The sequence below is a fragment of the Pelobates fuscus genome, chromosome 2 (genome assembly GCF_036172605.1).
Source record: "Pelobates fuscus isolate aPelFus1 chromosome 2, aPelFus1.pri, whole genome shotgun sequence".
Lineage (NCBI taxonomy): Eukaryota > Metazoa > Chordata > Amphibia > Anura > Pelobatidae > Pelobates > Pelobates fuscus.
In genome coordinates this window covers 184,236,067-184,260,857 of record NC_086318.1, presented here as the reverse complement: position 1 = coordinate 184,260,857, position 24,791 = coordinate 184,236,067, and the positions used below count along the sequence as shown (strand labels likewise).

General features: G+C 39.3%; 1 protein-coding gene across 5 annotated transcripts in view; it reads left to right on the top strand.

Annotated features, from left to right (window-relative positions):
- The window catches only part of FILIP1 (filamin A interacting protein 1), a 240,284-nt gene that overhangs the window by 105,435 nt on the left and 110,058 nt on the right, over positions 1–24,791 (top strand). Inside the window, exon 1 of one of the 5 annotated variants that reach the window (XM_063443002.1) lies at positions 19,595–19,690. The exons of the other annotated variants lie outside the window; for them this stretch is intronic. The gene's annotated coding sequence lies outside the window, so the exon portion shown is untranslated. Of the gene's footprint in view, positions 1–19,594; positions 19,691–24,791 lie in introns of those variants that run through there. 5 annotated transcript variants of the gene reach the window in all.

The following is a 24,791-nucleotide window of genomic DNA, read 5'->3' as shown; positions in this document are numbered from 1 at the left end:
AGCGGCAGGAACGAAGTGTCGATCCCCAGGAGTCTGTTTGGATGCCAAATGCTGAAACTTCATGATCTCCGAAAGCAATGGAGAGTGAATCCTGAGATTCGTGTTCGCGATGATATTCCCCTTAGGAACTATGGAGGACAGAAGTGGTTCAGTTATAGTGGATGGTTCATATTGACGAGACAAAGCATCGGCTTTAGAGTTCTTAGAACCAGGTCTATACGTAAGAACATAATTAAAGTGAGTGAGGAACAAAGCCCAGTGAGCCTGCCTGGCGGACAAGCGCTTAGCCTCCCCAATATAAGACAAGTTCTTATGATCCGTTAGAATAGTAACAGGGTGTAGTGTCCCTTCCAGTAAATGTCTCCACTCCTTTAAAGCCTTAATGACCGCTAACAGTTCCCTCTCCCCGATGTCATATCTGCTCTCAGGCCCAGAAAATTTTTTAGAGAAGAAACCACAAGGGTGTAACGGTTTATCCACCCCTAACCTTTGAGACAGAACAGCCCCAACTCCTGTCTCAGAAGCATCGACCTCGAGCAAGAAAGGCAGAGTCGTATCAGGATGAACTAGAATGGGAGCTGAAGCAAAAAGTTCCTTGAGAGTCTTAAAAGCAACAAGAGCTTCCTCAGACCAGAACTTAGTATCAGCCCCTTGTTTGGTCATATTGGTAATAGGCGCAATGATAGAGGAGTAACCCTTAATGAAGCGCCTATAGTAGTTGGAAAAACCAATAAACCTTTGGATAGCCTTGAGTCCTTTGGGCAAAGGCCAGTCTAAAATAGATTGGAGTTTACCAGGATCCATTTTAAAACCTTCCCCAGAAATCACGTACCCAAGAAAGTCTACCTGAGACTGATCAAAACTGCACTTCTCCAAATTGCAGTATAGACCATGTTGCAGAAGTTTGTGTAACACCTTTCTGACCTGTCTATGGTGAGTCTCAATCTCCTTAGAGTGTATTAGTATGTCGTCCAGGTAAACAATAACACAATCATGCTGAAATTCCCTAAGTACCTCATTAATCAACTCTTGAAATACTGCAGGAGCATTGCATAGTCCAAATGGCATAACAGTGTATTCGTAATGGCCATACCGGGTATTGAATGCCGTCATCCACTCGTGACCTTGCTGGATTCTCACCAAATTGTAAGCCCCTCTGAGATCTAACTTGGTGAAGATTTTGGAGCCCTTAAGACGATCAAATAACTCGGTGATCAGTGGGATAGGATAGGCATTTCTGACAGTTATTTTATTCAAGCCTCGGTAATCGATACACGGTCTCAGCGTACCATCCTTCTTCTTAATGAAAAAGAACCCCGCCCCGGCCGGAGAAGAAGACCTCCTGATGAATCCCTTTTCTAAATTCTCCTGAATATACTCCTCTAGAACCGAGTTTTCCTGAACAGACAAAGGATATACATGGCCCCTCGGAGGCATAGTCCCGGGTAGAAGCTTAATTTTACAGTCAAATGACCTGTGTGGCGGCAAAGAATCGGCATTCTTCTTGTCAAACACTGCCCTTAAGTCTAGGTAAAGGTCTGGTATTTGTCTTTCTGTGGCCTGAGTAGGGTTCTCCTGTATGTTAATATTGGCTAATGGAGAAACCTTGCACAAACACCGATCCTGGCAGCCCTGGCCCCACGAGAGTATCTCCCCTAATTACCAATCGATAATAGGGTTATGTTCTTTCAACCATGGGTACCCCAGAACTATGGGAACGGAAGGAGACGAAATGAGCAGAAGAGATAAATTCTCCACGTGTAGGATACCAACATTTAACTCAATGGGTATGGTCTCACGAAAGATAACAGGGTCTAGTAGTGGTCTACCATCTATGGCCTCAACGGCCAAGGGTGTCTCCCTTAGCTGGGATGGGAAATTGTTTTTACTAGCAAAGGCTTGGTCGATAAAATTCTCAGCAGCACCAGAATCTATCAAAGCCATAGCCCTTACTACTTCCCCCCCGCAAGTTAAGGAAACTGGTAGCAGAAGCCTGTGATCTTTATAATTAGGAGTAGAGGACAAAATAGAAACACCCAAGGCCTGTCCTCTAGAGAGACTTAGGTGCGAGCGTTTCCCGGGCGGTTAGAACAGTTCGAGAGTAAATGACCCTTAGCTCCACAATACATACACAAACCCTCTCTTCTCCTGTACTGTTTTTCCTCCTCAGAGAGGCGGGTATACCCTATCTGCATAGGTTCAGGAAGCAAAGATACCGTGGAGTCAGGACTTGGAAAAGCGGGAGCTAACCTAAAAGAAGGTCTCCGGTTCCTCTCTCGAGTGTTCTGTCTCTCTCTTAAACGTTCATCTATACGAGAGATGAACGAAATTAAATCCTCTAAATTCTCAGGGAGTTCTCTGGTAGCAACCTCATCAAGGATTACTTCAGATAAGCCATTCAAAAATACATCCATATACGCCTGCTCATTCCACTTGACCTCTGACGCCAGAGACCTGAACTCTAGTGCATAATCCACCAGTGTTTGGTTCTCCTGTCTCAGACGCAACAGTAATCTGGCTGCATTAACCTTTCTACCTGCAGGGTCAAATGTTCTTCTAAAAGCAGCTACAAAGGCGTTATAGTTATAAACTAATGGGTTATCGTTCTCCCATAATGGGTTGGCCCATCTCAGAGCTTTCTCAATAAGTAGGGTGATAATAAATCCTACCTTTGCCCTATCTGTAGGATAAGAGCGAGGTTGCAATTCAAAGTGGATACTAATTTGGTTTAAGAAACCACGACACTTCTCAGGAGACCCACCATAGCGTACTGGGGGGGTAATGCGAGAAGAAGCACCCACTGTGGCTACCTCTAGACCTGAACCGACAGGAGAAACAGGGGTATTACGTATCTCCTCTGGTGGGTTATTGGCACGAGATAATAGAGCCTGTAGCGCAAGCGCCATCTGATCCATTCTGTGATCCATGGCTTCAAACCTAGGATCAGGAGAAGCCAGCTGACTGTTTGTACTTGCAGGATCCATTGGCCCTGTCGTAATGTCAGGATCGGGACAGGGATCCAACACGCAGAGTACAAACAGTAGCCAGATACGTATACCGGACCTTAGAATGGCCGGACTAACGTAAGTAGTACAGTATAGAATGGTCAAAGACAAGCCGAGGTCGAGGGTAACAGAAGACAGGTAAGCGAGAGACAAGCCGAATCAAGGGTAACAGAGATAAGCTGAGTAAGGTAAACCAGCCGGGTCAAAACCAAAAGGGATAATAGAATACACAAGCACTGAGTGACTAGAACAAGCTAGAACCATGACAGGGCAATGAGCTAATGAAAGAAGCTCTGTTAAATACCCTGTTCAGAGCAGTAACCACGCCTCCAAGGCGTCCTGATTGGTCCTGCAGCAATTGAGTGACAGGTCGTTCCGGAGGAGTGTCCTGATGACAACTTCCTGCCTAGATGCTGTAAAAGGCAGTCACTCCCTCGCGGCTGGTCTTGCATGACCAGATAGACCGTGGGGAAGGGAGCCATCAGGCCGTCTGGATGGAGGAACAGCTAAGTCTCTATCTCTTTCGGAGGTAGAGACCACAGGTACCCTGACACATATCCCCATTCGATAATTGTAAAGCACTGTGAAATATGATGGTGCTATATAAATAATAATAATGTTATGACAATAATTGATTCCCTGGAGCTTTATCAACAGCAGATTGTTTTGTATTCCTTTTAGATTCTGAGCTATAAAATAAATATTGTTTACAGTACCATATACACATGCGTGATAATCTAATTCTTCATGCCTCCCAGCTGTTATACATGGAATTCACCACCTGAATAGCATCTAACTTTTATATATTTTGCTAGTGAACGTCTTGCGTCTGTTTTTCTATTAATAAACATAGAGAAGTATTTATAGAATATATATGACCATGATGAGTAATGGCATCTATTAGAACAACACTACAGTGCCGTGGGAGACTTTCTGTCCCATGTGTACAAAACATTCCATGATCTAATGCCATCTCAGGAATGAGAAGCACACTACTTCCATAAATAGAAAGCATTCTTCAGTCAAGAATTGGTGTCCGACTATAAACCTGGAAAATGCAAAGAATTACACGTGGTTGGAAGAGATGCATATTTTCTATATGTAGTCGCTGTAGTTGTTGCAAACCGATTTTCAGTGATTTAACTCATGATGCTGGTCTGCATGTTTTCTTTATTGCATCTTAACTCCTAATGATAGGCATTTTACAGGAAATAACAGGGAAATCCATTGCTCACCTCTCTTCACTTGAGGATTACATCATACCTCTGTGGCTTGCTGTGCAAACGTGTGCATATCAATGCATGCACATCTAAAAATTTAGTTTAAGGCAGCATGGCTTCGTAATCTGGAGACTTAAATTACATAGATTTGTTCACCAAGCGCAGACGTGCAGTGTGTTGTAAAATATTAGATCTGTGGGTTGGATAGTTATTCCAATTCAAACATTGTTTTCAAAATTTAGCAATTTTGTTTTCAATTTGCTACATTTTGTTGTTTACAGAATAAACCCCATTGGTGTCACAATAAGAGGAAAATCAGAAAATTGTTTCAAATATTTTCTTTTGTAAACAATTCAGGAAGCCTGATACAGAGATACAAATTTATTCTGTATATAAAAAGCCTATCTTTAGCAAGTCTAAAGTCCAGTCAATAAAGTAATTTATGCAGATCATCTGTTACCTCTAGTGCCCACGTACTTAACGTGTTTTGCAACAATGATTTGTATTTTCAGTTTACCCCGGGTACAGAACTATTTAATACGTTGGAACTTTGTATATAAAAACTATTACTAAAAATAATTATAATGGCATTATTGCACGCATTAAAACTAAAATGAACATAAACATTATTGAGTCTACTAATTAGTCATTTTTGGTCAGTGGGTCACGCTCATTAAATTTTGAGAATTGTTTCATGCCATAGATATGACAGCTGTTTCATCCCACCAATGAGAGGTGATGTCTCTGAACACATTTTATGCCTCACAGGCATTTCCTATTCATATTAAATGACACGCTTAGATTTCCGTGCTTGTAAGTAATCTGCGATGTCGAACGATTTTGTAAAATCGCATTATATTTATAGCATTGCCCCATGTGTTGTGACAGTGTCTTTTTACAAAGTTTAGTAGCCACATGCAAGACCACCAGTCAGTTGCATGTCATACTATTGCTGTCCGTAGCTAAGTTTCCCCCCTCCATAGCTCTCATTTAAAATACACTGCCGCAGGTTTGTTCACTAAAGTGGGAATTGTTGGGAACTTAATTCAGAGTGAATTTCAAACTTCCAGGGTTATTGACTAAAGTAAGAATTCAAAGTGGATTTAAAATGTAAGGTCAAGATAGCCGAAATCGAAAACCTTTCCAAGTCAGCTACTCTGGCCTTAAATTTGAAATTCACTTTGAATTAATTTTGAACTCTCACTTTAGTAAATCAAAATAGCCAAACAGGAAACATAGCTGACTTAGATTTTGTTTCCAATTGTACTATTTTGGCCAAAAATATGCAATTCACATTGAATTCTTGGCAATTCATACTTTTCATGTATCTATCTATCTATCTATCTATCTATCTAACCATCTATCCCTCCATCCCTATATCTATCTATCTATCTATCTAACTATCTCTCTATCTAACCATCTATCCCTCCATCCCTATATCTATCTATCTATCTATCTATCTATCTAACCATCTAACCATCTAACCATCTAACCATCTATCTATCTAACCATCTATCTATCTAACCATCTATCTATCTATCTAACCATATATCTATCTAACCATCTATCTATCTAACCATCTATCTAACTAACCATCTATCTAACTAACCATCTATCTAACTAACCATCTATCTAACTAACCATCTATCTAACTAACCATCTATCTAACTAACCATCTATCTAACTAACCATCTATCTAACTAACCATCTATCCATCTATCCATCCATCCATCCATCCATCCCTCCATCCCTCCATCCCTCCATCTATCCATCCATCGAGAGGGATATATCCTCTGATTTCTAAATTAATGCAGATCTTTCATGTTATGGTTAGAAGCATATCAAGAGGCTCTAAAATTAGTACAACACCATCGATAAATAAGAGCCCCTGGCTTGCATCAATCGGCATATGATAAAACTATAAAACTATGGTAAAATACACTTTACATTTCACTACTCTCCCACTAATAATATTTATTGTATCAAACACAGAAACAGGTTGACTTGATAGTTGCCAGAAAATATTACATAGATATCTATAATATAAAACAGTGGTCCCCCAACTTAGTTCTCAAGGGGCAATAATAGCAGTATCACCACTAGAGGTCAGAAAAAATACTCAGTTTTAAGCAGAGTTTCAAAGTGGCACTGTCACGTCCATATCCAAAATTAGTATATAATAAAGATAAGATCTTTATGAAATAATCACTGAAATTCCCCCAAACATTATGACCACTTCAGTGAAATCTGTATGTGCAGCATTTCAGTAAAAATACTGCACCGAGATTAACCCCTGTGCTGCTGCAGGGTAACTCTACCTCTGGCAATGTTAATGAGAGCCATTAGCCAGTTTGGAACAAAAGTTCTGGGCTGGCTAAAATCAATTCTATGCCAATTGATTTGTGCCACCAGGATGCTACAGGACTGCCAATGGCACCATGCCCCCCCTCTCTCCATACCACTCTGTCCATCCTCCCTAACCTCCCTCCCCCTCCAGTGATGGAGAATGATGTCCACCAAGAAGGATTGGAATAAGGGGAGAACTTGGTGATGGAAAATAGGTACAATTATCCTGTTTTCCCCTATTTGCTGGCATTTGGGGAGCAGACCACAACAGAAAGGGTTACTATAACCAAAACTAGTGTTTAATGAATATAATTAGGTCATCAGTTTGAGTTTTCCATCGTCATTGCAGTTTTCTGTGTCAGTACACGTCCTGTGGTTCTGGTTATTGAAGCGGTGATCCAACACAAGCACACAATGACATATGCACAGCTTCCTATTCAGCTATAATTTGTTTGTTATTTTAAGCTTTGGAAAAGTACTGACGTTTCACAGGCAGCATCCGTGAAAATAACTGGACTCTGATATACAATTTAACTTGGCTATATGTGGAAATTACTGCACTCATTTTTTTTTTAATAGTTCTTTGTATTTTTGCATTTTGGTCCATTTGCTAAATATTGAATTTTATTTCTATAATAAGCCAAACATGAATGTTACACCCTAAATTTGCCAAAAAGGAATATAGCTACTCTGGAAATGTATGCAAAGTTGGTTTCGGATTCACTACAACACACTATTTAGTGAATAAGCCCCTAACTGTACTTTTGGAAAATACGTCCATTGTATTACAGGAAATACATTTCCACATTCATTGTAAAATCCAAACAAATTCCCAGATGTAAGGTTAGATGATATCATGTACCCGGATATACTTCTATTGTATATGACCATGCTTCTGCTAAACAATGAAACCTTGGTTACTAAGTAAATATTGTTCTGTTCTGTGATCACATTATCGACAGTCTTATCAGACAGTATTATTAACACAAAAAAGTTTGAAATAATCGCAATTCCTGACCTGTTTTGGCATGCATGCTTTGGGCTAAAGATTGTGTGTCCCTTGATGAAGATTACATTACTGCAGAATACACTAGTGGATCTCAAAACGTGGTCTGTGGATTTTAAAAGGTGATCCAAGAAAATGTGTGAATTGTCATATGCAATTAACATGAGTTATTACTTTAACAACTGATACCATCTTTAGTGGTCTTTGGGGTTTATATCCTAACGTAGCCATTGCTGTTACCCAAGAGCAGTGAGAGTTTGAGTGCAGAGCTAATATATGTGTTTTCATCTGCTTTTGTGTTATTAAGCCTTGTTCCAGTCTTGCTCTATTTGGTGTTAGTTTATGAAATTCAGAAGAATATCCACTTATGCTGCATTCTGCTGCAGTTATAGTCTAATGTCAAAATTTGCACAGTGTGCTCAGGTTGATGATTCTTCATAGTGTGCTTGAGGACAAGGAAAGGTTAAAGGATCTCAACATGTATAGCTTGAGGGAAAACATTTAACATTTAAAGGGACACTATAGTCACCTGAACAACTTTAGCTTAATTTGGTGTATAGAACATGCCCCTGCAGCCTCACTGCTCAATCCTCTGCCATTTAGGAGTTAAATCCCTTTGTTTATGAACCCTAGTCACACCTCCCTGCATGTGACTTGCACAGCCTTCCATAAACACTTCCTGTAAAGAGAGCCCAATTTAGGCTTTCTTTATTGCAAGTTATGTTTAATTGAGATTTCCTTATCCCCTGCTATGTTAATAGCTTGCTAGACCCTGCAAGAGCCTCTTGTATGTGATTAAAGTTCAATTTAGAGATTGAGATACAATTATTTAAGGTAAATTACATCTGTTTGAAAGTGAAACCAGTTTTTTTTTCATGCAAGCTCTGTCAATCATAGCCAGGGGAGGTGTGGCTAGAGCTGCATAAACAAAAACAAAGTGATTTAACTCCTAAATGACAGTGAATTGAGCAGTGAAATTGCAGGGGAATGATCTATACACTAAAACGGCTTTATTTAGCTAAAGTAATTTAGGTGACTATAGTGTTCCTTTAAATACATAAAGGGAATCGACACAGCAAAGGAGGAGACTATATTTAAAAGAAGAAAAACTACCACAACAAGAGGACATAGTCTTAAATTAGAGGGGCAAAGGTTTAAAAATAATATCAGGAAGTATTATTACTTTATTGAGAGGGTAGTGGACACATGGAATAGCCTTCCAGCTGAAGTGCTAGATGTTAACACAGTAAAGGAGTTTAAGCATGCGTGGGATAGGCATAAGGCTATCCTAACTATAAGATAAGGCCAGGGACTAATTAAAGTATTTGCATAATTGGGCAGACTAGATGGGCCGAATAGTTCTTATCTGCTGTCACATTTTATGTTTCTATATGACTTCAGTACAGGATATGTTTCGGCTCTGGTTTCAATCAAGTTTAAAGGTAGTCGCCTTCTGGTGGTGAGAATTTCACGCATAGCTGGGCACATTGGAAAAATTGAGGTGGGAGACAGGTAGGGAGACAGGTAGGGAGAGGTAAGACAATGGTGGGAAAAACAAATTGGAGAATAGTGCATTGAGGATCGAAGCAGTACATGGCATTATGAACTACTTCATTTCGGAGGAGTGAGGACAGTGACAAGGGCAATGGAGTGGATATGCTCAGTAAGTTGGGCAGGGATAAATAAGACACATTCATATAATAGTGTCAGGATCCCGCAGGCGGCTGCGAGGGGAGGCTGCACTCCGCTTGCAGTACTCACCCTCCAGCCGTCCGCGGTCCCCTCCTCCTCGTGGGTTCTGCGAGCGGCATCCATCCAGCCTCGGATGCCGCCCGCGTCTTCCACCACGTGCCCCAGCGGCAGCATGCATGACGCTGCACACTGGGAGACCACCCAAGATATGACACGCCGGGGTCAGTCACCGGCACAGTGCCTCAATCACAGTGGGTGGTTTAGATATCTCCCACGTGTGATTGTAAATTCTGATTGGAAATTATCCAATCAGAATTAACCTGATGGTTTAAATACTTACCTTTCCTCCCTGCCCTGTTGTGGTCTTTGCTTGCTAGTATTGATACTGAACTTGTGTTTTCTGGTTACGTACTCTCTGGCTTGTTAATCTGTCTTTGTGACTTTCTCCTACCCTTTGACCTCGGCTTGTTTCTCGTTATCCTGTCTTCTGTTTCCCCTTACTCGGCTTGTCTCCTGACTATTCTGTGTGTGCTTAGCCCGGCCACTCTAAGGTCCGGTACTGCACCTTTTCTGTGTGTGTGTGTTAGTGTGTTGGGTTCCCCGAATCGTGACAAATAGGGTGTAATAAAAATTACATGTGCAACTATGGAGTTAAATATTAAATAATTAAGCCATATAGGATAATGGAATGAAATCTTAAATTAACATATAGTCTGATAGGGTGAGATTCTAGTTAATTATCTATACTTCCCAACAGTCTTAATTTGGGGTCCTTGTCCCATCATCCTGGGTTTGTCTTTAAGTATATCATATCTTGGGAAAGCAGGAACATGTTCCCTGTAAGCAAATCACTGAATAAATGTAGCCCTTCCTGTGCTCCCAATCACCATTAATACCCCTGATTAATATGTGTGCCTGGAAGCATGAAATGCGTTATGTGAAGGTTTTGTTTCTTTTGCTATAGCCTCCCACTACATTTTTTAATAATGGATTGATACAGTTTTTTTACATTCCTACATGCAGGCGTCAGTGCCATCATATATTTTTTCTTGAGACCGGTACCTTTACTTCCATGTTTTACATGGCTGCTGACGGTGACTAGGCTCCGAAAGGGTTATGTGCCATGTGTGGTAGAGTGGTTTTTTTTGGAGCCATTAACAGTTTAATTGACATACTTTTGTGAAATAGTGAGTTTTCAATGATTTTTTTGAAGGAGTGGAGACTGGGTGGGGGAGTGTCTAACGGAAAAGGGAAGGGAGTTCCACAGGATCGGTGCAGCTTTAGAGAAGTCTTGAAGGCGAGCATCAGAGGTGGGAGTACAAACAGAGGATAGACACAGGTTTTCGGCAGACCGTAGGGGGCCAGACGGGACATACTTGTGTATTAGTGAGGATAGATAGGTGGGCGTAGCATTATGTAAAGATTTGAAAGCAAGAACCAGAATTTTATATTGAGCCCTATATCTTACTGGAAGTCAATACAAGGACTGGCAGAGGGGTGAGGCATGGGAGGTGCGGGCGGACAGGAAGATGAGCCTTACCGCCGCATTTATTATAGACTGTAATGGGGCAAGTTGGGAGCATGTAAGAAGTGGATTGCAGTAGTCAAGGTGAGAGAGGACAGTGGCATGGACCAGCACCTTAGCAGCATCTGGTGTTTAGTAGGGGTGGATGCATGCAATGTTTTTGAGATGGAAGCGGCAGGATTTGGCGATTAACTGGACATGAGGATTAAAGGAGAGGTCGGAGTCAAAGAGAACACCTAGTCAGTGAGCCTGTGTGGTGGAGCTGATGGTAACACCATAAACGTGGAGGGAGACAGAAACGGGAGTAGCAACACTTGAGGGAGGAAAAACCAGAAGTTTTGTTTTGGCCGAAGCTGAGCTTGAGGAAGTGGGCAGCCATCCAGTTAGAAACAACAGAGAGTCAGTCAGATACACTAGTCAAGAGGGACGGAGAGAGATCAGGGTAGGACAGATAGATTTGCGTGTCATCTGCATATGAATGATATTGGAAGCCAAAGGAGCTAATGAGTTTACCAAGGGAGGCAGTGTAGATCAAGAACAGTAGGGGACCAAGGACTGAACCTTGGGGGACACCAACAGAGAGAGGCTGGGAAGAAGAGGCATAGTAATAAAATATAATATAATATTGTAAATGTAATATTGTATCCTATTGTAACAATGCAATGTTTTGTGGACCCAGAACAAACTTGAAACCATGAGAAATCTCAATGTATCCATCCTGGTAAAATATTTTATAAATAAATAAATAAATATCTAGCTTAGTGTTGGGCTGCAGCTCAGTTTCTGTAGCAATCCAAGCCAACATATTTAATTCATTGAAAACTCAAGTATTAACTCTAATCAGAAACATTATTATCTGAATGAATAACATGCATCCCTGGAGGAATAGATCTGCTTTATCTGTTGCTTAGATTGCTAGCATTGCAGAGAATCAAATGTGAAAAATTGCCAATAATGTAAAGAATTGCGGCTCCAGACAACTGGCTGTGGAGGAGTTTATCTCGCATAATGTGAGAGTACTATTGGATGACTTTCCAAATCTAGAGAAATGTAACCTTTGTCCTGAACCTTGTCAGCTGCAGCTATCAAAGTAATAGTGAATAGATTAGGTGTCATACCATTGACTAGTAGTTATAAGAAAGGCCTTTTACAACTAAACAAAGCTGTGAAAGTTCTCTGACTGTCATGTTTTATGGCCGACTGAAAGAAAACTCCTGTCGGTGAAGCTCTGATGCTCCAGTTCAACAGTTTGTTTTAGCTTTTATGCTGCATAGCTTGCAACCACAAAGGCACGCGTGGTTGGTTACATATTAACTGACATTTGGTATATCAGTACACCTATTCAAAGTGGTGTATTTTGAAATGATGCTGCTCTAGGCATGACAGATCTTGGGCACCCCTTAATTTAAATGTATATGCCTCTTCCTGCCAAGGCCACACCTCTTTCTGTTAGCTAACACACATTTTGACTAACAGACACACACTCACAGACTAGCACGCACTCTTAGATACACTGACATACATACACGTACACTCACTGATTTGACACAGTCTGACAGACACACACAATCATTCAGACACATTCTGACAGACGCATACACTCACTGACAGACACACATAAGCACTGACAGACACCCCACCCCACTTACTGGCAGACACGCACAATCACTCAGACACACACATTCACTGGACACACACACTCACAGACACTCACAGACAGACATACACACACATTCACTGACAGACACAAACTCACTGACAGACACAAACACTCACACAATTACACACACACACACACATTCACTGACACACACACACAATCACTGACAGACACACACACACACACACACATATTCACTGACACACACTCACAATCACTGACACACACTCACTGACACACACACACTTAAATTCACTGACATTGACACACACACTCACTCATATTCACTGACACACTCACTCACATTCATTGACACACACACACTCACTCACTGACACACACACTCATTCACATTCACCCGGAGTGATGTCATATTCTGGCTAGTCGCATGAGGGAGCTGACCATGGAGAGCTCAGGGGAAAGTGCTCCTTTGCCGCCCGCCTGGTAAACAACTGGTCGCCTGCCCTAGGGGGCCCAAAACCGAGGCAAACAAGGCATTAGCCTGGGTATCTTAGGGCATTTTTTGATGCCCCCTGGAAAGTGCCGCCCAAGGCAAATGCCTTGTTTGCCTTACGGTAGATACAGCCCTGGCTATACATGAGTAACTAGTTGATCTGCACCAAACTAGGCCACATCTACAATGGCCATGCAGCAGGATTACAATATAACCAAACAGATCATTTTAATGTTCTCTAATTATTATCATTTTTATAAGGATATTCAACAGCACTTTGGAAAGATTCTGGTTGGATGTATAACAGCAAGGTATTGACAGACAAAATAATGTTGACATATTACAAAAGGTGGATATGAGAGATACTGTGTTGTCAATGTTTAGAAGATTCTTGGTCACCCTTTCCCCTAAAAGAAGGAAAAAAAGATAAATTTATAAAAAGATTAAATCTTTACGCTCACGAAAACTGTGCTGGAATTTCACTGAGATTCAAACCTAGTCAAAAGATATTATAAGACAAGTATGGACTAAGGACTACTTTGTCTTATGTATTTTCCAAAGCTTGACAAAAAGGCAGGGCTACCTGCTCAGCTGCAGCTGAGGGGGAAAAGGCTCTTTCTATAAAAGATCCCACAATGTCGTGGGACCCTCCATTAAATTTTGTGGGACCCCCCCCATAGACATCAGTAATGTGCTCTCAAGAATGTGCCAGAGTACTGAACCAACGTCAGCTCCTACCAGATAAAGTACCAGGTGTTGAAGGTGAGGCACCCACGCTATGCTGGAAATAAGGTGAGTTTAACACCTTTTTAACAGGGACAAAATGGGGCAAGGGGACTAAACAGCACAAAAGGAACTATAGTATCAGGAATACATGTTTGATTTCCTTACGCTATAGTGTTTCTTTAAGTGGATTTCAAATTAATGTCCAAAGTAACTGAACTGGTAATAAAGCTGATTTGGAGCAAGTCCCAGTTCAACTATTGTTTAAAAGTGATATACACTTTGAATTCATTTAGAATTCCTGACAGTTCTTACTTCAGTGAATTTCCATGTTAATATCCTTGATTAATGAAAAGATTATTCATTAACACTGACGGAACCAAAAATTGCACTGAGCTGTATGAGGCTACTATCTAGAAATTCAAGCAAGATGTATTTTAAATAAGTTGTGCATCCCTTAAATAAACACTGAATAGGTGTTGTTGAAATGGAGACTTCATATTTATTTGTTTATTTTAAAATAAACTTGGTCTTCTAAATAAATGGTTTTAGAAAGTTGCCATGGTTTACAAAAAAAAAAAAATTTTGAACCTTGGTACTTTAAGCAGTCTATGGAAATTGTATCTAAACTGAGATTCTTTTATTCTTAATTTGGAAAGGGAAGTGAAAAGCAAGAATATTTTTTATACACAGATCTGTATGTATAATACAGTATTATAATATAATATGTATGTGTAGGTATTGCATTATATCCAAGGAATCTTCTTTAAACATATGTTTGATGCTATGAGTAGAATCTCAAATGAGTTTAAATTTAAGTTTCTTAAAGGGAAACTCCAGTGCCAGGAAAACAATCCATTTTCCTGGCACTGCAGGTTCCCTTTCCATCCCACCCCCCAACCCCCAGTTGCTGAAGGGGTGAAAACCCCTTCAGTAACTTACCTGTCCCTCGTCGCTGCTTCCTCCTCCGCGCCGCTCCTCCTTCTGACTCCGTCGGCCGGTGGGCGAGACTGATCCCGCCCACCGGCCGAGGAGACCTAATGCTTTCCTATGGGGAAATGAGCGACGCTGGAGGTCCTCACACAGCATGAGGACGTCCAGCGACGCTCTAGCACAGGTTTCCTGTGCTAGGAACCAGGAAGTGCCCTCTAGTGGCTGTCTAGTAGACAGCCACTAGAGGAGGAGTTAACCTTGCCAGGTAATTATTGCAGTTTATAAAAAACTGCAATATTTACACTTGCACGGTTAAGAGTAGTGGGAGTTGGCACCCAGACCACTCCAATGGGCAGAAGTGGTCTGGGTGCCTGGGGTGTTCCATTAAAGCAGTTCTAATATAAAAAGTATTATACTTCCATTTTAATATTTTTTTTTCACTTATGTTTTAGATGTCTGTATGTTAATCATTGATATCATTACAATAGAATTGAAAAGCAATTGATTCCTAGCTGTTGCAAAACTGCAACTCTATAATATTCTGTCATCCTTAAGACTGTTGGTAGCTGTAGTTCTACAACAAGAATGGACCTACATTTTTGGTACCCCTGACATAAGGTACACACTGCCATCTGGAGCCATTTTTTCCCATACTGACACATAGAGCTTGCGGCTAGCTGCCTCATTTCTCTATTCTAAAATAATTATGGTTTACATCAATTCAATTAGGCTCTAGCTGACATGTGCATTGATGTGTATGTTCCAGCACAGCCAAATTAACAGTATTTTAATTTAAATGGGTATTTTAACGTTGATCCACTGATTGTACATTGCCCTTTTGTGGTTCTTGCAAATTTTAAAAGAACACTCCAATCACTCCAAATTATTTTATATTGTACATTCTTGAACACTATTAAAAATAATAATAGACCACAGGTTTCCTAGATTCAGTTCTATTCTGTTTGTTTCTTTTACTTAAACTATCCAAGCAATATCTGCTTTTTTTTTAAAACCCATTTTCCTTAAGTTTTCTGGGTTTTTTTTAACCAATTTATGCCCTGCCAAATATTTTTCCTAGTAGCCACTATCTTTGATTTTCTGGCAGTGGCATGTGGTCCTTGGCTTGAGCTGCCCTTCTGTGGGCAAAGACTAGAAATCCTATGCATGCTCAGATGAGACCATTGGGGCAATGAGGCAGAACAGGTAGAGAAAATGTGATTTGATGCCATGGGATGTTATGGACAGGTAACAATTATGGGAAAGATAAACCTGACAACAGAGGTGGAGTTTGACTTCACTCCATTGTCTAGTTTTGTCATGCAGCTGATCATGCATAAGGAAGAGTAGTCCCAACTTTTTCCAAACTACATACTGCAAGATAAAACAAAAGGCAAGTTAAGGTAAGCACTCCTTAAAAGTCAGTTTGAAGTGACTTTAAGCCTGGCAAGTCTTAAGTGCAAATCAGTTATGAGGCCACTCCATTTGTTGTTATGTTCCTCTTTTTGTATTTTCCAATTTCCAGCCCCCTCATCTATACTTCCAAATATGTTTTGATAATGCAGATTGTGTGACCGATAATAGGCCTTCCCCAAAGGAGGTAGTGTGAGTCTGGTACACATGCTCACTAGGCTGACTGGCAGTTGTGATAGCCAGCCCCAAAAGGCTGATGTCCATATGCAGATCAACTATTAAAGCCTAATTTTTTAGTCAAGTTAACTTAGTTGAATGGCACGCTAGTGTTGTGCTTTCTGGAGATTTTTATCTGGTAGTGTGAAATAAGAGTACCAAATCAGGATCAGGACTGTAATGGCAAGTTTGGCATAATTTAGAGGTATACCTCTCTTCCCCCCCTCCCCCCCCCCCCCCCCCATTTATATATTAGATGTTAGGAACCTATAATCCTGATAAAATAATCCTATATGTAGAAAAGCATCTGTCTGTTACACAGTTGTATCTCTTTAGAACATATGATTGTGCATGGGCTTTGAAAAATAGCACTGATTTTCTGATATTTTTTAAATTAATAAATACATTATAATAGTCACAGTATCAAATACTTAGCAAATCAAAATAGATTTTTTTTTTTTTTTGCAGAGTCTTCTCAAGCCTATCAATCTAGATATTGTTTTAACATACTTTTTTGACATTTTAGTAGCACTATGTCAGATAATGGAGTTATGTTCTATTATACATTTATTCAGCAACATCCATGAATTATTTCCCAAAAGCTATGTAATTCTACATGTTTTGCAATGTAGTTAATGTATAACTGAGTAAGTCTCAAAGGAATTTCTCAATTGTGTCATGCTTGATTCTACTTTGTCAATTGTTCTCAAAATTTGTAAAGCAGGAAAATGTGTGTATGTTTACACTTGATAGTTGTTTTTTGTAAGATCTATCTGTTTATTTAAAAGCTGAAGCGGTGTACGTGCTGTCCAAGAAAACATACCTTCTCAGCCTACAAACGTATGGCATCTCCTGCAAATGATATACAGGTCCCCCTCTCTTACCCTATTGACTGCAATGATTATAGTGTGTTTTTGATAGGGATCCATAGATTTCTAACACACTCTGATTTACATAAATGGTGAAATGAAGCATCATAAGTCTTTTGGATTATTGCAAAGAGCATAATGCTTAGAGCACCTCGAGGAGATTCTCATAACTGACAGTGAGTTAGAGCAGCAGTTCTTTGCATTGCTGCACCCTATAAGACAGCTCACTAGGGCTGTAAGTAAAGCACGTACAACACTTATTTCAGGCTTGCGTTATATCAGTTCTTAGCATAATGTGCACAGTAGGGACGGCACATTCCTCCCTATGCTATTTGCAGTCAAGTTCAATAAAATGTGGCATTAAGAATCTATTTGGCCTGGTGCTGACAATTATGATGGGACTAATTACGGAATCTTATAGACTAAAAACACTAACAGAGTAGTTCACTAAACTCCAATGCTGAAATCCAGACTTGAAATCAGAACTAGTTAAAAAAAAATCTCTTGTGGCACGAGTGTTAGCCATGTGGGTTAACCCTATAGGGGTCAATATGACTCACATATTAGTATAAGGAATGTGTTCACTGTAACGATAAACTAGTGACTGGACAGCCATTGAGTGGCAGATAAGGGTTATATTAAACATTTTACAAGGGGGGGCCGAGTGTTACCAGGAATATTTTATAATACAGGCATTCAAAATAATAATTTGCTACTATTAATGTTTAAGTTTTTATTTAATTGAGAAAACACTCACCCACCCATCCCCCGCCCCGTCCCCCATCCTCCCCCGCCCCCGTCCCCCATCCTCCCTGTGTTTAATAAGTAGATCCTATCTTTGACCATCTTACCTTTGGAAGGGAGAACATTATGTATTTCCAGTTTTTTTGCTTTTTTATTTAATAACCCTCACCCGCTAGCCATGGGACAGACCAATGTCCTTCTCCCATTATTTCATTTTTCTGAGGGTGATCAGCCAATGAGCTGGCTATGCACTGCAAGGCTTGTCTTAGGAGAGCTAACAGATGGTCCTAGCAAGAACATATGGCTTTTCCTGGGAGCTGAGAAAAGCCAGGGAAAGGTTTCCTGCAGTTCCCAGGTAAGAAAGCAAACTATTACTAAACAGTTTGACTACTTACATTGTGGGGACGCCTGGACACTCCTGGCACCATAACCACTACCATGCACTAGTAGTCCTTGGACTGTTCAGTTAAGCATCCTTTAAGCATTTTTAAAAAAAAAAATCTTTATTATCATTTTTTTACATATAAAAAAAATTACAATAACAAATCGACATATAAAACACAGCAAACGTATATCATATACAGCTGTATACAGGTTAACTTGTAATTCCTGCCTGTCTACCCCTTTGTTTTTGATTATAAACAGAGCATTTTCATTATAGCGCTGTTGATCAAATGATCCTAAACTGGACATTTGTAACCATTTTGACAGATTGATGTACAAAAATGTTTGAGAGCTTGCTTGTAATTCTTTCACAGTCTGAATGTAAACAGTATGACATTTTTCCAGCTGTTTCCCCTCTCTGACTTCGCACAGTATGAGCTACAATGTACAGTATAAGACCTGTCTGTAGCTGTTAGTGTGATCTTTTGTTGTTCTCGGCACCCATCAATCATTCTTCATTCTGTTGTGTAAAGCCGATTTCATTTACATTAAACAACTAAAACTATCAGTCTATTCAACAGGAGAGAATGAAGTCTGTCTCTGCTGGAAGCAACTTCTTTCAAATTAAGATCCTCACTGCTATCCCTGGTTTGAAAGGGCCATATTATAAGGGTGTCCCATACATTTATTCCTTACAAACGTGCCTTCAGCTAGCAGATCCAGCCACGTATCCCAACAGAGTTGGGTTTAAAAATGAAAGAAAATACTAACTAATAATTATATTATAGAAACGACTACTACTAAAGGAGTTAGCTCTATTTTACATTACTTATAATTCACACACACATAATGCGTATATATTAATAGGCATTTGGAAATAAGCACGTGTTATCGTAAAAAAAAAAATATATATATATATATATATATATATATATATATATATATATGAATATGTTTCTGCAAACCAAAACTTCAGAAATCTTTCATCTTGCTTCACATCCCAAGACAAGGGGATAATTGTTTGTAATGACGTCGCCGCTGTATATAGGTTAACTTGTAATCTAATAAACTTTTGACAGCTTTGAAAGTCAATGAACTAGTGATTATTCAGAAGCAGAAAAGTCAAAGTACTTAATTTAAATAAAGACCCTTGAAGCAATACATTCTTCTGAAATGAAAAAAACAAAAGACCCATTGTGTTCGATAACTATTTACATTTTGCTTTACATGGTCAATAAATGATAAATCAAGTCATCTATAGATCTTTATGTTTTAGTCTGGAAACCAGCAAACATTATTTTCCCTACTAGTTTGTCAGCTTTACTACAGCCACTAACTGCATCACAAAGAGGAACAGCATTAAAAGAGATATCTTTAGGAGGTGGACTTTAATTTGGTAGGTGTGTCTACTAGGCTCTTGGCAAAAGTGCAGGCACCAGGCTAATCATTGAAAGTTGCAGTGAAGGTGACTATAAGTGGGAGTGAGCCAAAGACCTGGAACAGGTAAGCAGACTGCGTGAATAAAATATTACTTTTGCTCAGATGCATTCTTTTGTCTGCTGTTGCAGACTATTTGGCTTTGAGACTCTAGGCATCCATAAAGCACTCAGTGTACGCTTGCAAAGTCCATGACATAACAATTCAAATGAATAAGCATTTCCTGAAAGTAGAAAATGCCTTGAAGCTTAACATTTCCCATGTAAACGCAATTAAATCTAAGTTCATTTTATAAACAAATAATCGGCAACGTACATTCTTTTTCTGGAGTAAAAAATAAATAAAAATTGACAAAAAATATTGCTGCTTTATGTTTTAAACACCAGCTTGACGATTCGCCTTTTTCTTTTGTCGGTTTTAAAACACAGTGTGTTCACATAGTTTTTGGATAGTGTTATGAATCACGAGCAATAATGACTGCTAATGTTGGCACCAGTAAAAGTGAATGTAATTCTTGCTTTTTGTCCATTTTACATATGTTGACGTCGTTTGGCAGGCATTTTCAAAATAAAGAAAACATTCCTGAACGAAGTGTTCTTTAAATACACCAGTGATGGAATAGACTTTCAAAAATCTAAGGAAATAAAAACATTGAACTAAAATCTGTTATATTATGCATTTATGTTAGAGCGGATTAAGAGGCTTAGAGGGACATTTGTCACACACTGTTTACATAACATGTAAAGTACACTTTCACCATAGAAGTAAAAAGCAATGCCCTTTTTTTTTATTTCAAAGAGTAATGAACATTAGTAGAGTGTCATCATTCAAAAACATTTTCATCAAGTTTGATGATTTGGATGTTTGACCATTAACCCTTAAAAATTCAATAAAATGACACCACTTCAAATACATAGCTCTTTTCTAACATAACGTCCCTCCGTATTGTTGGTGTACCTAACAGACCATTACAGAATTAAGGGGCTCAATCCTCTCATGGCCATTGGAGGTAACTAAAAGACCTCCATTTGTTTTAAAAATACATAGGGATAAAGGATAGAGCGCAAGTAACATGTTTTTCTTTGGTTTTTACTATGTATTGGGGCTGATGTGTACTGTAGTCATTGCAGCCGCCCAGTAGTGATGGGAGTTGAGCGCAGGACTTTTCTTTCTGCATTTGTATCCAATTTTTGTATTACTCAGCCTTGTTACAATGCAGCCGCCCATCCCATGTGTTCCCTATTAAGGGTTAATAATGTATAGGGGTGTATATAAAAAAATACCCCTTTCTGTCTCATTAGAGATTTTTGCCAGAGGCTCAAGGAAGCAAGGTGAATGGTTAGAGTTAGGACCCACCTAGGGGGGGTCTGCCTTGATGTGGCAGGTGGGCTCAACCTCTCATGGCCATTGGAGGTAACTAAAAGACCTCCATTTGTTTTAAAAATACATAGGGATAAAGGATAGAGCGCAAGTAACATGTTTTTCTTTGGTTTTTACTACATTACAGAATTAATACTCACGGTAATTTTAAACTAAAATAAATGTGTTTAGAAATTAGCCTTTCCAAATAGGATTAAGTTCTGTTTTTCTAAATTATATATATTAGTTGCATAAATTGTGATTACTGAGTCACCTAAAAATTTTCAGTCCTGCCCATGGCCACATCCCCACTGACACCCCTAAAATTAAAGTTTCCCCCTTTTCTGTTAGAAATGTTTGGAGGTGTGCAAATACAATAACACAAAGACCAACATTCATTTTAAAAGCAGTGTGTAAACCCAACACAAACAATATGCACTTTGCTGAATTACAATCCTGTGTTACTTTTGGAGAATTGTGTATTTGTTTATCTTTTTTCTAAATTTTGTAGGGCATAAACGTAATTAGATAATGAAGATCAGTGTTACCCATGTTATAGGTGTGATAATAGAAATATTAAAATATACATAAATACTCTGCATGTATAATTTTATAGTGGCACATTTTTCATAAAGACATATTCTTTGACACCCCCTAGTGGTCAGGCGCCTAGTAGGCAGGTGCGTACTCTGCATAATGGACAATCTGGCCCGGAATACGCACAATTTATCATGACAAACTTAATTAGAGCACCAAGTTCATTGATGTACTCATGAGGCACACAATTTGGATTAGTTTGAATTACATGAGAGGGGACATACATTTAGGGGGGTTTAAATTAAGGGTTATTTTAGTTTTAGGAAGTATCTACCTTCAAAAGTGTCATGGTATCACATTCATTAAAGGAACTGGGCAAGATCCATACACTCAAGACCTAATTTAAAAAGGTGCAGTAATTCAGGTGTCTGAGATAGTTGAGGGGTCTGATGAGTGGGCTAAGGGAACAAATGATGATGATGTCAAACAGGCAGATCAAGGGCGGGGCCAGTGCCGGCTGACCTGCGTGACGCTGGGAAAAAAAGTAAGTTTTAACCCTGTCTAAGGGGACTAAAGGAGGGGCAAACCACCTAAACGGTGGTTTTAACACCATAGGGTCAGGAATACATGTTTGTGTTCCTGACATTATAGTGTTACTTTAATAGCACAATTTCATTTGGGAATTGGTGTCTGACATCACTGCCCAGCTTTGATTATGGCATGCTGCTGGTAACCTTCTCTTTCTCCTAACTCTAGCTGGCATCATTCATTTGGCACCCGTGTAGCCACATGATTTATCTGCATGCATTCGGACTGAGCCAGCTTGGTGTACTTTTGTTCCCTATTACTATTGAACATTCTTCTTACATATTTCAGATGACTTAAAGGTAGGCAGACAATGTAATAGAGCAGCAGAAAATTATAGTAGAATGGTTGGTTGTATAGGGAGAGGTATTAGCAGTAGAAATAGGGCTCATGCCACTGTAAAGAACACTGGTGAGACCTCTCTTGGAGTATTGTACGCAGTACTGGAGACTGTGTCTTTAGAAGGGTATTGATACTTTGGAGAGATTTCAGAGGAGGGCTACTAAACTGGTTCATGGATTGCAGGATAAAACTTACCAGGAAAGGTTAAAGGATCTTGACATGTATAGCTTGGAGGAAAGACGAGACAGGGGGGATATGATAGAAACATTTAAATACATAAAGGGAATCAACACAGTAAAGGATCAGACTATATTTAAAAGAAGAAAAACTACCACAACAAGAGGACATAGTCTTAAATTAGAGGGGCAAAGGTTGGGAAGTATTACTTTACTGAGAGGGCAGTGGATGCATGGAATAGCCTTCCAGCTGAAGTGGAAGAGGTTAACACAGTGAAGGAGTTTAAGCATGCGTGGGATAGGCATAAGGCTATCCTAACTATAAGATAAGGCCAGGGACTAATGAAAGAATTGAGAAAATTGGGCAGACTAGATGGGCCGAATGGTTCTTATCTGCCGTCACATTCTATGTTTCTATATAGAGAGATGAAATTCCAATCATAAATATAAGTCCACTGCCACATGGTACAATAATTGCATTATGTTACTGATGATGCTGTCCCTTGAGAAAGGCACATTTTTAGGTGCCGAAATGTTGGGGGTGTAGGTTTACACATGACCAACACTTTGAGGCTGAGTAAGTGTTACATTGTTATTCTATTGTATTGCCTACTAATACTAGTCTCTGTTACATTTTGAGTTTATTTGGTATTTGCACTTTGTATTGATTATGTATTGTTTACTAAAGTTTGTGTTTATCTTTGGAGAATTGTTTTTGTGTGCATCCTTTTGTGTGTGTGTGTGTGTGTATATATATATATATATATATATATATATATATATATATATATATATATATATATATATATGAAATATTGGCACCCTATTGTAAGCAAAAAAGGTATTCTTGCCTGGGTTCAAACCTCAGCGTTATATATAAATCACAAAAATATATACAAGGTGCACTCACAGGTCTTGATTAGAAGTTTAGTTTATTCACTGGTGCAAATTACATATGCCCAAAAAAATCTATAATCGACGTTTCGACCCTTATAGGGCCCTTTTCAAGTTATAGATTTTTTCAGCATATGTAATTTGCACCAGTGAATAAACAAAACTTCTAATCAAGACCTGTGAGTGCACCTTGTATATATTTTTGTGATTTATATATATATATATATATATATATACACATTTTCACTCTGTTAGAAGGCTCTTAGTAAAATAATAAAGATGTCCAACAACTAGTTTATTTACAAATGCTGCTAGCAATACTTTAGAATATAAATATGTGGTATTTTCATTGTGGAGTTTTTTTGTACATAACATAGGCGCTAATGTAAGCAATGTGTGTTGTTGATGTGAATGCCAACTTAGCAAGCATTTCCTATGTTATATAAACATTACATGAAAGGGAAAGGAACCTCTATAGTTATATAAAAAAATCCCTATTAAACAACATGTGATTTATTTTCTCTTTTATCAGAATATGTGGCTCCACGTGTTTGAAATTTTGATAGCCAGCCACAGGTCCTTCCTTATTATGGAGCAGGGGAGGCCAAATGGTAGGTCCCTGGCTGTTGAAGAACTACAGCTCTTACGATACTTTGCCAGCAGTAACAGAGTAAAGTAAGGAGCCAGGGCCACAATTTGGGTGGGGAGAATGGAGCTCTGAACTCTCAGCGAGCCCACAAGACTAGGAGCTACGATTGTGGGTTCAGACACAGAGACTTTCTAGGTGCTGGGCAGTATACTCAGGGTTGTGGCTCCTGCACCTGACCACTCCATATGATTATCAGATCTGTTAGTGGAAGCTGATTCTGGTATGTTATTTCATATCCTAACACTTGAAGGTACTAATAGAGCCCAGTAAGACAGGAGGGAGCACTCCTGTTCCCCTAGAACCAGACCCCAGTGAGAGCAGTCAAGAGCCTTCATACTCCTCCTCCTCAGGCAGGGGTTTATAATTGTCAGTAAGAGCTGTGTCTGAGAGTTAGTGTAAAGAGACAAATGAGGAGACCAGAGTAATGAGTACAGACTACTCAGGCATCCTTCCAAATAACTCACAGTAAAATAACAAATAAAGGCGTGACAACACTGATAGAATGAGGAGATAATATTCCACCATTTTGTTCACTGTGGTGGAAAAATATCTTATTCCAATGTGGTCGGTGTTGCAACTCCACTGTTTGTTACTTTATTTTGAGAGTTAGTGTGTGTCTGTATGT